At 40.2% G+C, this 13,317-nt stretch overlaps 1 protein-coding gene across 1 annotated transcript in view; it reads left to right on the top strand.

Moving 5' to 3' along the window:
- LOC106608176 (leucine-rich repeat and fibronectin type-III domain-containing protein 2-like) overlaps window positions 1–13,317 on the top strand; it is a 181,362-nt gene that overhangs the window by 88,865 nt on the left and 79,180 nt on the right. Inside the window, exon 3 of the mRNA XM_014205961.2 lies at window positions 6,412–6,512. The gene's annotated coding sequence lies outside the window, so the exon portion shown is untranslated. The remainder of the gene's footprint in view (window positions 1–6,411; window positions 6,513–13,317) is intronic.

Here is a 13,317-nt window from a genome sequence, read left to right as displayed (position 1 = left end):
TGGTGGTTTTGGAGCAGTGGCTTTTTCCTTGCTGAGCGGCCTTTCAGGTTATGTCGATATAGGACTCGTTTTACTGTGGATATAGATACTTTTGTACCTGTTTCCTCCAGCATCTTCACACGGTCCTTTGCTGTTGTTCTGAGATTGATTTGCACTTTTCGCACCAAAGTACGTTCATCTCTAGGAGACGGAAAACGTCTCCTTCCTGAGCAAATGACAGCTGCGCGGTCCCATGGTGTTTATACTTGCGTACTATTGTTTGTACAGATGAACGTGGTACCTTCAGGCGTTTGGAAATTGCTCCCAAGGCTGAACCAGACTTGTGGAGGTCTCCAATTTTTTTCTGAGGTCTTGGATGATTTCTATTGATTTTCCCATGATGTCAAGCAAAGAGGCACAGAGTTTGAAGGTAGGCCTTGAAATACATCCACGGGTACACCTCTAATTGATGATGTCAATTAGCGTATCAGAAGCTTCTAAAGCCGTGACATAATTTTCTGTAATTTTCCAAGCTGTTTAAAGGTACATTTAACTTAGTGTATGTAAACTTCTGACCAACTGGAATTGTGATACAGTGAATTATAAGTGAAATAATCTGTCTGTAAACAATTGTTGGAAAAATTACTTTTGTCATGCACAAAGTAGATGTCCTAACCGACTTGCCAAAACTATAGTTTGTTAACAAGAAATTTGTGGAGTGGTTGAAAAACGAGTTTTAATGACTCCAACGTAAGTTTGTGTAAACTTCTGACTTCAACTGTATGTAGGCATATGCTAAACGGAGTGAATACAGTAGTGTACTAAACAACCAAAGATTTCAAGACTAAAGGCTGATTTATACTACGTCTATCGACATGTCTGTAGACAGTTGTCAGTAACATCATGAACATTCTATTGTTGTCCGACATCAAACTTGTCATTGTTTTTATGAAAAAGAATAAACACAAAAACGACAGATTGCATGACATCCGCAGCCTGGTGGTCCAAAATGGTATAACATGCCTATTTTACCACCAGTAAACCCATCCATTTAAAAATGAATTAGTATGTGACCCTGTTTCAGGAAACTAGATGTATGTTGCGGGTCACTACTGCATAGGAGAGCCATTTGAACGTAAACTTTGATTTTATCAAAATGCGTTAACCTCTCTGGGCTAGGCGGGACGAATTCGTCCCACCTACGTAACAGCCAGTTGAATCCTGTGGCGCGATTTTTAAAACCTTTGAAATGCTATTACTTCAATTTCTCAAACATATGACTATTTTACAGCTATTTAAAGACAAGACTCTCGTTAATCTAACCACACTGTCTGATTTCAAAAAGGCTTTACAACGAAAGCAAAACATTAGATTATGTCAGCAGAGTACCAAGCCAGAAATAATCAGACACCCATTTTTCAAGCTAGCATATAATGTCACAAAAACCCAGAAGACAGCTAAATGCAGCACTAACCTTTGATGATCTTCATCAGATGACAACCCTAGGACATTATGTTATACAATACATGCATGTTTTGTTCAATCAAGTTCATATTTATATCAAAAACCAGCTTTATACATTAGCATGTGACGTTCAGAACTAGCAAACTTCCGGGGAATTCGCTAACAATTTACTAAATTACTCACGATAAACGTTCACAAAAAGCATAACAATTATTTTAAGAATTATAGATACTGAACTCCTCTATGCACTCGATATGTCCGATTTTATAATACCTTTTTGGTGAAAGCACATTTTGCAATATTCTAAGTACATAGCCCAGGCATCACGGGCTAGCTATTTAGACACCCGGCAAGTTTAGCACTCACCAATATCAGCTTTACTATTATAAAAGTTTGATTACCTTTTGTTGTCTTCGTCAGAATGCACTCCCAGGACTGCTACTTCAATAACAAATGTTGGTTTGGTCCAAAATAATCCATCGTTATATCCGAATAGCGGCGTTTTGTTCGCACGTCCCAGACACTATCTGAAATGGTAAATCAGGGTCGCGCGCATGGCGCAATTTGTGACAAAAAAAAATCTAAATATTCCATTACCGTACTTCGAAGCATGTCAACGGCTGTTTAAAATAAATTTTTATGCCATTTTTCTCGTAAAAAAAGCGATCATATTCCGACCGGGAATGTCCATTTAGCTAAACAGAGGAAAGAAAACACAGCTTTCGGTCGACGCGGGCACGAGCCTGAGTCTCACAGTACTGTAACCAGCCACTACCCAAACGCGCTACTTTTTTTCAGCCAGAGCCTGCAAAGCCACGATTCCGCTTTTTGCCGCCTTCTGAGAACCTATGGCAGCCGTAGGAAGTGTCACGGGATAGCTAAAATCCTCACTCTTCGATAAACAGAGACAAGAAGAACGACACCTTGTCAGACAGGCCACTTCCTGTACAGAATCTCTCAGGTTTTTGCCTGCCATATGAGTTCTGTTATACTCACAGACACCATTCAAACAGTTTTAGAAACTTTAGGGTGTTTTCTATCCATATGTAATAAGTATATGCATATTCTAGTTACTGGGTAGGAGTGGTAACCAGATTAAATCGGGTACGTTTTTTATCCGGCGGTGTAAATACTGCCCCCTAGCCCTAACAAGTTAATTGGCAGAAATGCCTTCACGAACTTATGAACTTTCATGTGCCTTAATAACAAACTTTGATGTCATCTGTAAATACAAATACAATTGTTAAATTACAAGCCTAGTTGGTTTAGCCACAGAAAAATGCTGCAACCTTCTCGCAAGTCATGATTGGCTGAGATAATGAGTAGGCTGGACATTCTGAGAGATTAGTTTGGATTGGTCTGCCAGCTTCTGTCTATTTGAGCTGGTCAGTATGTCTAGGTAATCCTATCTAACGTTACTTTTTAAAAAACATATTGTGTATTAAAACTGCACAAGTGTTGCTCTCCCATTTTGGAGGAACGAGTTTTTAAATCAGTGGATTTTGAGTATGATAGCTAAGGAGATGGAGAAACCACCTGTCTCCGGATTACATCTTCAAACTAAGGGCAACCATGGCATCCAACAGGAGATGCGTCCATCCATGTATACAGGTAAGATGGTCTAGTTAGCTACATTTTCAGATATTACACGTTTCTAATTTTGACAGAAAGAGCCATTTGCTTGGCTAGCTATAGCTTAATTTTAGCTAGCTAACATTGAACCTGGTTGGTTAGTAACCTGCAGATTCATGCAGGGTAGTAATGTCATGAGTTGGGATTATGGTTCATTGTTTAGCTAGCTAGCTAACGTTCGCTGGCTGGCTCTCTAGCTAACGTTACATGTATGATGTTATTATTCGTATCGCAGAGCCATTTACTTGGCTAGCTATAGCCTAATGTTAGCTAGCTAACATTGAACCTGGTTGGTTAGCCACCTGCAGATTCATGCAGGGTAGTAACGTCATGAGTTGGGATTATGGTTCATTGTTTACCTAGCTAGCAAAGCTGTCATCAAGGCAAAGGGTGGTTACTTTTGAAGAATCTCAAATCTCAAATATATTTTTATTTGTTAAACACTTTTTTTGGTTACTACATGATTCCATTTCTATTATTTCATAGTTTTGATGTATTCACTATTATTCTACAATGTAGAAAATAGTAAAAATAAAGAAAAACCCTGGAATGAGTAGGTGTGTCCAAACTTTTGACTGGTATGGACGTATATACAGTACATTATTTTTGAACTGGTCCCAGGGGACCTTCAGATGAGTCTGAAGCAAAACAGTTTGCAGGCCAAACTGTTAGGACGGTACAGCCGATTTTGTGAGAAGAGCAATTTTCGTGAATGTCTCATTGTCTGACAAACACCGCTATAGCTCTGTCATCTTTCACCGCATCCATCAAAAAAAAAACATATCTCTAGCTTAAACTGATGGATTTTTATGTCGATTTTTTTTGTTATGCTAATTCAATTTCAAATCTAGGGGGTTAATTATTATACACATAATAATTCACATGTCCTTTTGCTGCAGGATTATTTTCCTGCTGTGAGAAACTGGTCAAATGAAGATGTCCATGTTGTAGCAAAGCATTCTGAAGCAAAGCTCTGGTTTCTGGTCATTGTTTTAAAGAATGAGATGCAGCACAGTAGACGTGGTCTAATTCACTTGGCAGCAAATTCTATTTCGCCACCTGACTAATTACTAACAGCGTTCTTTCTATCTCTCCATCTATCTCCATCTCTCGCCATGGAATAGGTTCAAGATCATTTAGATCTCAACATGTGTAAGTCAAAGCATTTGGCTCTGGATAAAGTGAGAAATACCTACCAGATGTGGCTGCTAGGAGGCAGAAACTCACATCAGCTTCCCTCCATGTGCTTAAGATTCTGCACTTTTTTAGTCTTGCATGATGGCCCATCGCAAAAGCAGTCAATATTATAGCACATTAGTCACTAATGGGAAAGCAGAATCCTCCTTTCAAGATGGGCTAAAGAGGAACACGGTCATTGGCTTGTCATTAGTTGAAAAAGAACTGTGTTCAAGGAATGTTCTGCATATTTATTCAGATAAAATCCAAATAGATGAGTGTGTTGATGAGCAGTGGAGGGTTTTAAGGTGTGAATGAATCGAAAGCCTCCATACATACTGCTCTTTGTTGCAGTGTATGGAACATTCAAATGTTAGATAAATATAGATCATTATGGAAAAAGGTTAGGCCTAAAGTTGATTTGAAAGATCAATGTAATTTTTTAAAGAAAACATTTACTCCCTCAAATTGTCTTGGTTTTAGAGTTTTTTGCAAAGTGATTCGTCAAAAGCGGAAACACGTCTGTGCAGTTTACATGTTTATCACTCATGTATCTTTTGAACTTAACGTTTTGCAAGAATAGGGAGGTACACAATTAAAGAAGATACAATGTCTCTACTCCATAAAGCCTTATAATCCAGTGCTATCCAATTCATTATAACTTCATCAAGCTCTCAATTTACATAAATGCAGCTGAATTCTTCACCCGTATCACAGAGCTAATGAGTGTGGCAGGTGCACTAGGTTGTAATTATAGGAAATATCTTATTGCAATAATATTCTGTCAGAGTGAATTATCTTAAATGTAGTTGAAAGTCCTACACTTCTACAATGGGCTCCCATGTTTTCACACTTATTTGTCCATGTGTCTGTCAAGCTAACCCAGTCAGTCTGTCTGTCAAGCTAACCCAGTCAGTCTGTCTGTCAAGCTAACCCAGTCAGTCTGTCTGTCAAGCTAACCCAGTCAGTCTGTCTGGGAGGTGTCTGTGTTGTCTGTGTCTGTTGGAGCTAGTGTAACAAATTACTTGTGTTATGGATAGCTAATCTTGGTTAGCCCAGAAGTAAAATCTTGCGTAATTTGGTCAGCTGCGTGATTAACTTCTTGGTCTATACTCGTTAGAAATTGAGAGTTCCGATCTGTGTGGGCACACGTGTGAAGCACTCGACACAAAGCAGTTTAAGCACTGCCTTCACCCAATCCTGATACATCCATATCCAGTGACGATAACCCAAAGACTGGAACTACTGCAGCTCGTTATCTCACGCATCGCATTCTTTGGTCTAAACGCAGGGAGATTAATGGACAGTTTATGTAGTGTAGCTCAGTTGGTAGAGCATGGTGCTTGCAACGCCAGGGTGGTGGGTTTGATTCCCAGGGGGGACCAGTACGAAAAAAGTATGAAAATGTATACACTCACCACTGTAAATCGCTCTGGATAAGAGTGTTTGCTACTTGACGTAAATGTAGTTCTTAGGTTTTATTGTTTTGTACCTCTTAACTTATTATAATCAATAAGACAGCTATTTCCTGTCTTACATCACCATACTCAGTATGCATTAGTCATATTTATTATATCTCTCTTTGGCACTCGGATCCCCTCCCCTGCATCCCGTATGACTGTCCTATGGATACGGCTGAAAACAATATTCCCTTTGCAGGGCATTCGTCATATTCATATTAAGATTCCACTTGGCTATAAGAGGAATCTGAGTTTCTAGTACTGCTGCTCTGACAATCTATGTCAAAGCCATCGAATACAAAGCATTAGATGATGAGGACTTACGTTGAGGATGTCTATCGCAGTGGTGTTACATAGATGGATGGCTCTTATGCGTTCCCCAAACAGTGTGTATGCTGCAGGGCTAGAGCTGTATTATTGGAAGCCGGAACTCGTTATGCAATAAATCCTAACCGCACTGTACAAGGGACTTATTTGACCACTGCATGTACAGTAATTCCATATCCATCATATTCTCAGAATTCCTGTAGCTATTTACAAAGTGTACATAGAATTTCTGTGTTAGAGCTGATTGGAGTGTGTTGCCATGTGTAAACTGATCAGTGTGTGTGTGTGTGTGTGTGTGTGTGTGTGTGTGTGTGTGTGTGTGTGTGTGTGTGTGTGTGTGTGTGTGTGTGTGTGTGTCCTGTGTGTCCTCCAGGTTAACCATTCCCTCTGGTGTGGTGGTCAGAGACGTGCAGGCTGTGATTGATGGGTGGCGCCCTGTGAGTGAACCTATGGCAGTGAAACCACACAATACAGGTAAGTAGCACCGAGCAGTGCACAGGTGTTTGGAATCCACTTACCTCACACACCTACAGCAGAGCCAATCCCTGCGGGCCTTAACCTTACTGGTACGAAAACAAAGTTCTCTAGAGGAAAAACAAAGGTTGAGAAATCATTTAAAGGCTTTCGCTTCTAAAGAAGAAAGAATTGGGAAAGGAAGTGTTTGGGTGGAATGAGGTGGTACGAGGCTGGACTGATGATTGTTGTTTGTGTTGGCGTGGCTGAGTGAGGAGTGTTGAGGAGTATTGGACACATACTGTAGAAGCATGCAGGTTCCCTAGGGTTTATGATTTCTCTCAGACTAACCCCTGGGTGCCCTTAAGACAAGGGGGAGGAAAGGCTCCAGCTCCTGCAGCCTCCTGGTTATTGAAAGTCAGCAGGCATTCTTTCTCAAGGATTACGGTGGATTTTGACCCTGACCACATCAAATCAAATCTATAACCCCCTGGGGGTGCAGGAGCTGACCAAGGTCAGGACAGTCTGCCATTAAATGCATGAAGCTGAAAATCAAGAATTTTAAGATACTTTTTGTTATTGAGCACAGACCTCGAAAAAGTTGGTTGGAGGTCAGGTCAATTCTGGTGTTTGGATATAAGTTAAGTTTGAGTCTGTGTTGTGTTGTGCGCGGAAATATGTTGAAGATTTAAACATGCCTTCTGTTTTGCTACCCAGGTACAGCCAAAGGTTTTCAAAAGTATTGTGTCCCTACTGTATATGCCTTGCCAGAATGATTTGTTTCATTTTCACAGAAAAACCTAAATTAAAACTTTTTAAATTTTGCACAATTATCTCTTCAAGTGAATAGAAAAACAGCAGGAGGAATTTCAAGCCCTTATCCCTTTACCCTAAACCGGGTGCTGCTGAATCGAAGTTCACCAATCATTGCTGCTTTCAACATCGAAGTAAATGAATAGTCTACTACCGCTACACTGGGGACTTATTGCTTGATATGTTACAGTAAACTACACTCTTTCGCTGTATCTTTTCAGCAGCAAGACTTTTTCTCTGTTCTTGATATGGCTTCTGTTGTGAACACAGCTCCAGCTGCCCAGGTCCGTGGTGTGAGAAGGACGTACCTCTCTGACACGGCCACCACGGGTAGCCTTGCATTATGAGTCTCAGTAAGGCTTCCTCTGGCGGGAGTGGAGGATAAGATCTCTGGTTGTGAATTGGGAAATTGTGACAGCTGATACTGAGAGGTAAAATATGGGCAGTATGTAGAAGCATAACCGACGGCAGCCATTTTGAATCTGCTATAGCCTAACTGTGCCCAGCTGTGTCCTGTGTTTTCCATGTAGACCAAATAAATCAATCAACAATGCGGGGTAAAAACAATACAGTGGACCATGCAGTAGGGGAGGATCCATGTTTTATTACACCTGTCTTGTTGCCAATAAAAGGTGATATGCCATCTTAATCAGAGTTGGACAGAGAAGGGAGGAGAAAGGAGATGTATGATGTTAGAATCCCGCCCAGTCCGTGAAACTACATCCGCCAGGATTTGAGAGGAGGAATCCCGTCTAATTTCATGGGCAGTTCTAAGATTGATACACTCTGCTTCGGTGGTTTCTCTGTCTCTTTGAGGATAAGGGACTGAGAAAGTCAAGCACACTAACTCCTCTCCTGCAGGACATTTTATCGCATGGCTGTTAAAGCAATCCGCAACTCATTGCAATAAAACTTCTCTGTCCCTTTAAAATCAAATTGATTGCTTCAAAAGACTGTCATTTTATAAGACAGAAGAACTCATTGTAAAGTATTTTTAGACGGAAACTGGGATTACTGTAAAACTCTAAAATCATATAATGTACATAATATCTATTTGCTTCTACAGCGTTTTGGGCTATTTGCTCAGACAAAGAAAATCCACTTTCACAGAAAGAAAAGTGCAGGGTTAGGATTGTACTCTTATTATAATGATGCCATAACTCCTACACAACAATGACTGAGATAAAGCCTTGCATAATCCAATAAGAATAGATTTGACAACAGTTTGTTTGTCTGAGGATACTCATTCCTCTCTTTTCTAAGAGAACATCATGTTGTGTGTTTGTGAATGTGTGTTTTTAATTTTACTATCCTTGTGGGGGACCAGAAGTCCTCACAAGGATATTAAAACAAGGAAAGGGGCTATTTTAGGCTTAGGGGTTAGGGTTTGGGTTTAAGGTTAGGGTTAGGGAAAATAGGATTTTGAATGGGAATTAATTGTTTGGTCCCCACAAGGATAGTAAAACAAATGTGTGTGTGTGTGTATATATGTGCGTGCGTGCGTGCGCTTGCCTGCGTGCCTTTGTGCGCGTGCATGTGTGTGTGTGTGGGCACTAGATGTGCGTGTCTGACAGTACAGGCTATTCCATCCTATCTTTTCTAAGAGAGTAGGAGGATAACATGATGTTATTAGCTGCTAGAGGAGCCAGCTGAATGAGGCACTAGCACAAGGTTAATGGGTATTACATCTGAGGGTACAAATACGAATGACTCTCTTGACAAACAGAAATGATTTATTGCATGGACATAATTGTGCTGGATCATTTCACTCGTCACAGCCAGGGAATAGAAACCATTTTCCTCTATTCTCTATCATTTGAGGACAATTTGAAACAATGAAATGTATATCTTTTTTTACATTATTGTAAGTAAAATTCTACGTCTGTGTTAAAGAGTCTGAATGCTACTACATAGTGTAAACAGCAGTGTTAAAGAGTCTGAATGCTACTACATAGTGTAAACAGCAGTGTTAAAGAGTCTGAATGCTACAACATAGTGTAAACAGCAGTGTTAAAGAGTCTGAATGTTACTACATAGTGTAAACAGCAGTGATAAAGAGTCTGAATGCTACTACATAGTGTAAACAGCAGTGTTAGCTTCTCTAGGGCCAGTGGGACGATTTCGTCCCACCTACGTAACAGCCAGTGGAATCCAGTGGCGCGTTATTCAAATACCTTAGAAATGCTATTACTTCAATTTCTCAAACATATGACTATTTTACACCATTTTAAAGACAAGACTCTCGTTAGTCTAACCACACTGTCCGATTTCAAAAAGGCTTTACAACGAAAGCAAAACATTAGATTATGTCAGCAGAGTACCCAGCCAGAAATAATCAGACACCCATTTTTCAAGCTAGCATATAATGTCACATCAACCCAAATCACAGCTAAATGCAGCACTAACCTTTGATGATCTTCATCAGATGACAATCTTAGGACATTATGTTATACAATACATGCATGTTTTGTTCAATCAAGTTCATATTTATATAAAAAAACAGCTTTTTACATTAGCATGTGACGTTCAGAACTAGCATACCCCCCGCAAACTTCCGGTGAATTTACTAAATTACTCACGATAAACGTTCACAAAAAACATAACAATTATTTTAAGAATTATAGATACAGAACTCCTCTATGCACTCGCTATGTCCGATTTTAAAATAGCTTTTCGGTGAAAGCACATTTTGCAATATTCTAAGTAGATAGCCCGGCATCACAGGGCTAGCTATTTAGACACCCAACAAGTTTAGCCCTCACCAAAGTCAGATTTACTATAAGAAAAATGTTATTACCTTTGCTGTTCTTCGTCAGAATGCACTCCCAGGACTTCTACTTCAATAACAAATGTTGGTTTGGTTCCAAATAATCCATAGTTATATCCAAATAGCGGCGTTTTGTTCGTTCGTTCAAGACACTATCCGAAAGGGTAAAGAAGGGTGACGCGCACGACGCGTTTCGTGACAAAACATTTCTAAATATTCCATTACCGTACTTCGAAGCATGTCAACCGCTGTTTAAAATCAATTTTTATGCCATTTTTCTCGTAAAAAAGCGATAATATTCCGACCGGGAAATCGTGTTTTAGTACGAAGAGAGAGAAAATAAAAACATGGTGTCGCCCCGTGCATGCGCCTCAGTCTGATGGTCCTCTGATAGAGCACTTACCAAAGGCGCTAATGTTTTTCAGCCTGGGGCTGGAATTACATCATTCAGCTTTTTCCCGGGTTCTGAGAGCCTATGGGAGCCGTAGGAAGTGTCACGTTACAGAAAAGATCCTAAGTTTTCAATAAACAGAGCCAAGAAGCCCAAGGAATGGTCAGAGAGGGTACTTCCTGTACAGAATCTTCTCAGGTTTTTGCCTGCCATATGAGTTCTGTTATACTCACAGACACCATTCAAACAGTTTTAGAAACTTTAGGGTGTTTTCTATCCAAAGCCAATAATTATATGCATATTCTAGTTTCTGGGCAGTAGTAATAACCAGATTAAATCGGTTACGTTTTTTATCCGGCCGTGTAAATACTGCCCCCTAGCCCTAACAGCTTAAAGAGTCTGAATGCTACTACATAGTGTAAACAGCAGTGTTAAAGAGTCTGAATGCTACTACATAGTGTAAACAGCAGTGTTAAAGAGTCTGAATGCTACTAGATAGTGTAAACAGCAGTGTTAAAGAGTCTGAATGCTACTACATAGTGTAAACAGCAGTGTTAAAGAGTCTGAATGCTTCTACATTAGTGTAAACAGCAGTGTTAAAGAGTCTGAATGCTACTACATTAGTGTAAACAGCAGTACACAATAGATCCCTCTGCAGTATCATGTCTGGAACCATCCATATTACTTGTTGTTCTACTCAGTGTTGTTGTTTGACTCCTGGAACAGTCATGTGAAGCTGGTGTCTTTGTGTCAGTGGTCCAGAGCAGTCAGAGAGAGAGAGAGAGAGAGTGCACACACATTTGAGCGCACGCATGCACGCACAGACACACACACACACACACACACACACACACACACACACACACACACACACACACACAGTCAGATGTGCCTTACTCAAACACGTGTTCACCACTGGCTATGTCTGATTTTCTCTTGCAGAGATACTCCACATTAATCTGAATACATTTAATCAGCCTTATCATTGCTGTTCTAAGGAGATACAGTATGTCATTGCTGGGTATCCTTGGGGGAATCCCCCAAATTGGAGAGAAGATATGGACACCAATGGAACCCAACATAATAGTCAAGATTAAGAACCGTCTCTATGTCTCCATCAGAAGAGGACAACTCTGTATTTTCTCCATCTTAAAGGGACCCATTTTGCCCCGTTTGTTCCTCTGCGAGCTTCTGTGAGGTGTTTGGTTTTCATCCAAAAGGATTAGTTATTTAATGCCAACAGCCAGTGCGTAGGTTTTTTGCTGCAATGTTCTGAGAGTTGTGCTGTTGTGGAGAGTGCAGCGGTTGTATGGGGAGGCAGAGCTCCTCTGTAATCCTTCATTCTGTCTTAATGCCAGCAGCGGGACTCTGTGTCCAACCGGCGGAGGAATACGTGTGGGAGAGCGAGGGGATAAACACTTGCTGTGGTAGAGAAAACCATTCAAATGGAAGAAAGAACAGACCCACCAGCTCTCTGTTTTGTGTGGGCACAGACATGCATACACACATGCACACGTGCACACACACGTAACAGTGTTGCTTCCATCCCTCTCCTTGCCCCAACCTGGGCTTGAACCAGAGACCCTCTGCACACATCGACAACAGTCATCGTTACCTTTTAGAGGTCTTCACAGTTCCAAAAAGTTGGACCCGTTCCGAAATGGACCTGGTGCTTTCCCACCCAGACCCGATATACATAAATGTTTTAAATATAGAGACCTGTTCCGAACGGACCTGTTCGGATCCAAATTAATAAAATATTGTGAGAGAAATTGTGTATTTACCTGATTTATTTGATATTAATGGTTAACAATTCATATCTAACTAATAGTAAGACATTTCTGTCCTGCTAGTGTCTGTGTTTTTATGGTCTCCACTCTAGTGCCCTGCAGCTAATCTGGGCGTATGGTCACCAGAGATGGCTTGAGCTGACAAATGAGTTAAAGACTGCATTACATAGACAATAATGTGTTTTACTAGATAGCTTAGGAGTAGAAAAATCCCTCATTGTCTCAAAATCATCATTGCATCTGCAAGACTAAGCCAGGGTGGGGTTAACCTCTATGGGCTAGGTGGGACGCTAGCGTGCCACCCGTGGTGCACTCCATCAACAGCAGGTGCATTTCAAGAGCGGCAAATTTGAATCCAAATAAATGTCAAAATTCAAATTTTTCAAACATACAACTATTTTACACCCTTTGAAAGATAAACATCTCCTTAATCTAACCACGTTTTACGATTTCAAAAAGGTTTTACGGCGAAAGCATAAATTTAGAGTATGTTAGGACAGTACATTTACAAGAGTTGTGTGTAATGTTTTGTCAAGTCAAAGACAGGGTCACCAAAACCATAAAACCAGCTATAATGATGCACTAACCTTTTACAATCTCCATCAGATGACACTCCTAGGACATTATGTTAGACAATGCATGCATTTTTAGTTCTATCAAGTTCATATTTATATCCAAAAACAGCGTTTTACTATGGCATTGATGTTGAGGAAATCGTTTCCCTCCAATAACCGGCAGTCAAGTCAGCGTCACAAATTAAATAATTAAAATTAGAAAACATTGGTAAAATATTATATTGTCATTTAAAGAATTATAGATTTACATCTCTTGAACGCAATCAACTTGCCAGATTTAAAAATAACCTTACTGGGAAATCACACTTTGCAATAATCTGAGCACTGCGCCCAGAAAAATACGCGTTGCGATACAGACTAGACGTCATGTTGGGGAGATCTAAAATCGAAAATACTATGTAAATAATCCATTACCTTTGATTCTCTTCATCAGATGTCACTTCCAGGTATCACAGGTCCATAACGAATGTAGTTTTGTTCAAAAAAGCTC

The sequence above is a fragment of the Salmo salar genome, chromosome ssa06 (assembly GCF_905237065.1).
Source record: "Salmo salar chromosome ssa06, Ssal_v3.1, whole genome shotgun sequence".
NCBI classification, from domain to species: Eukaryota; Metazoa; Chordata; class Actinopteri; order Salmoniformes; family Salmonidae; genus Salmo; species Salmo salar.
Note: the sequence above shows the minus strand (reverse complement) of the source record. Positions and strands in the feature narration are given on the sequence as shown.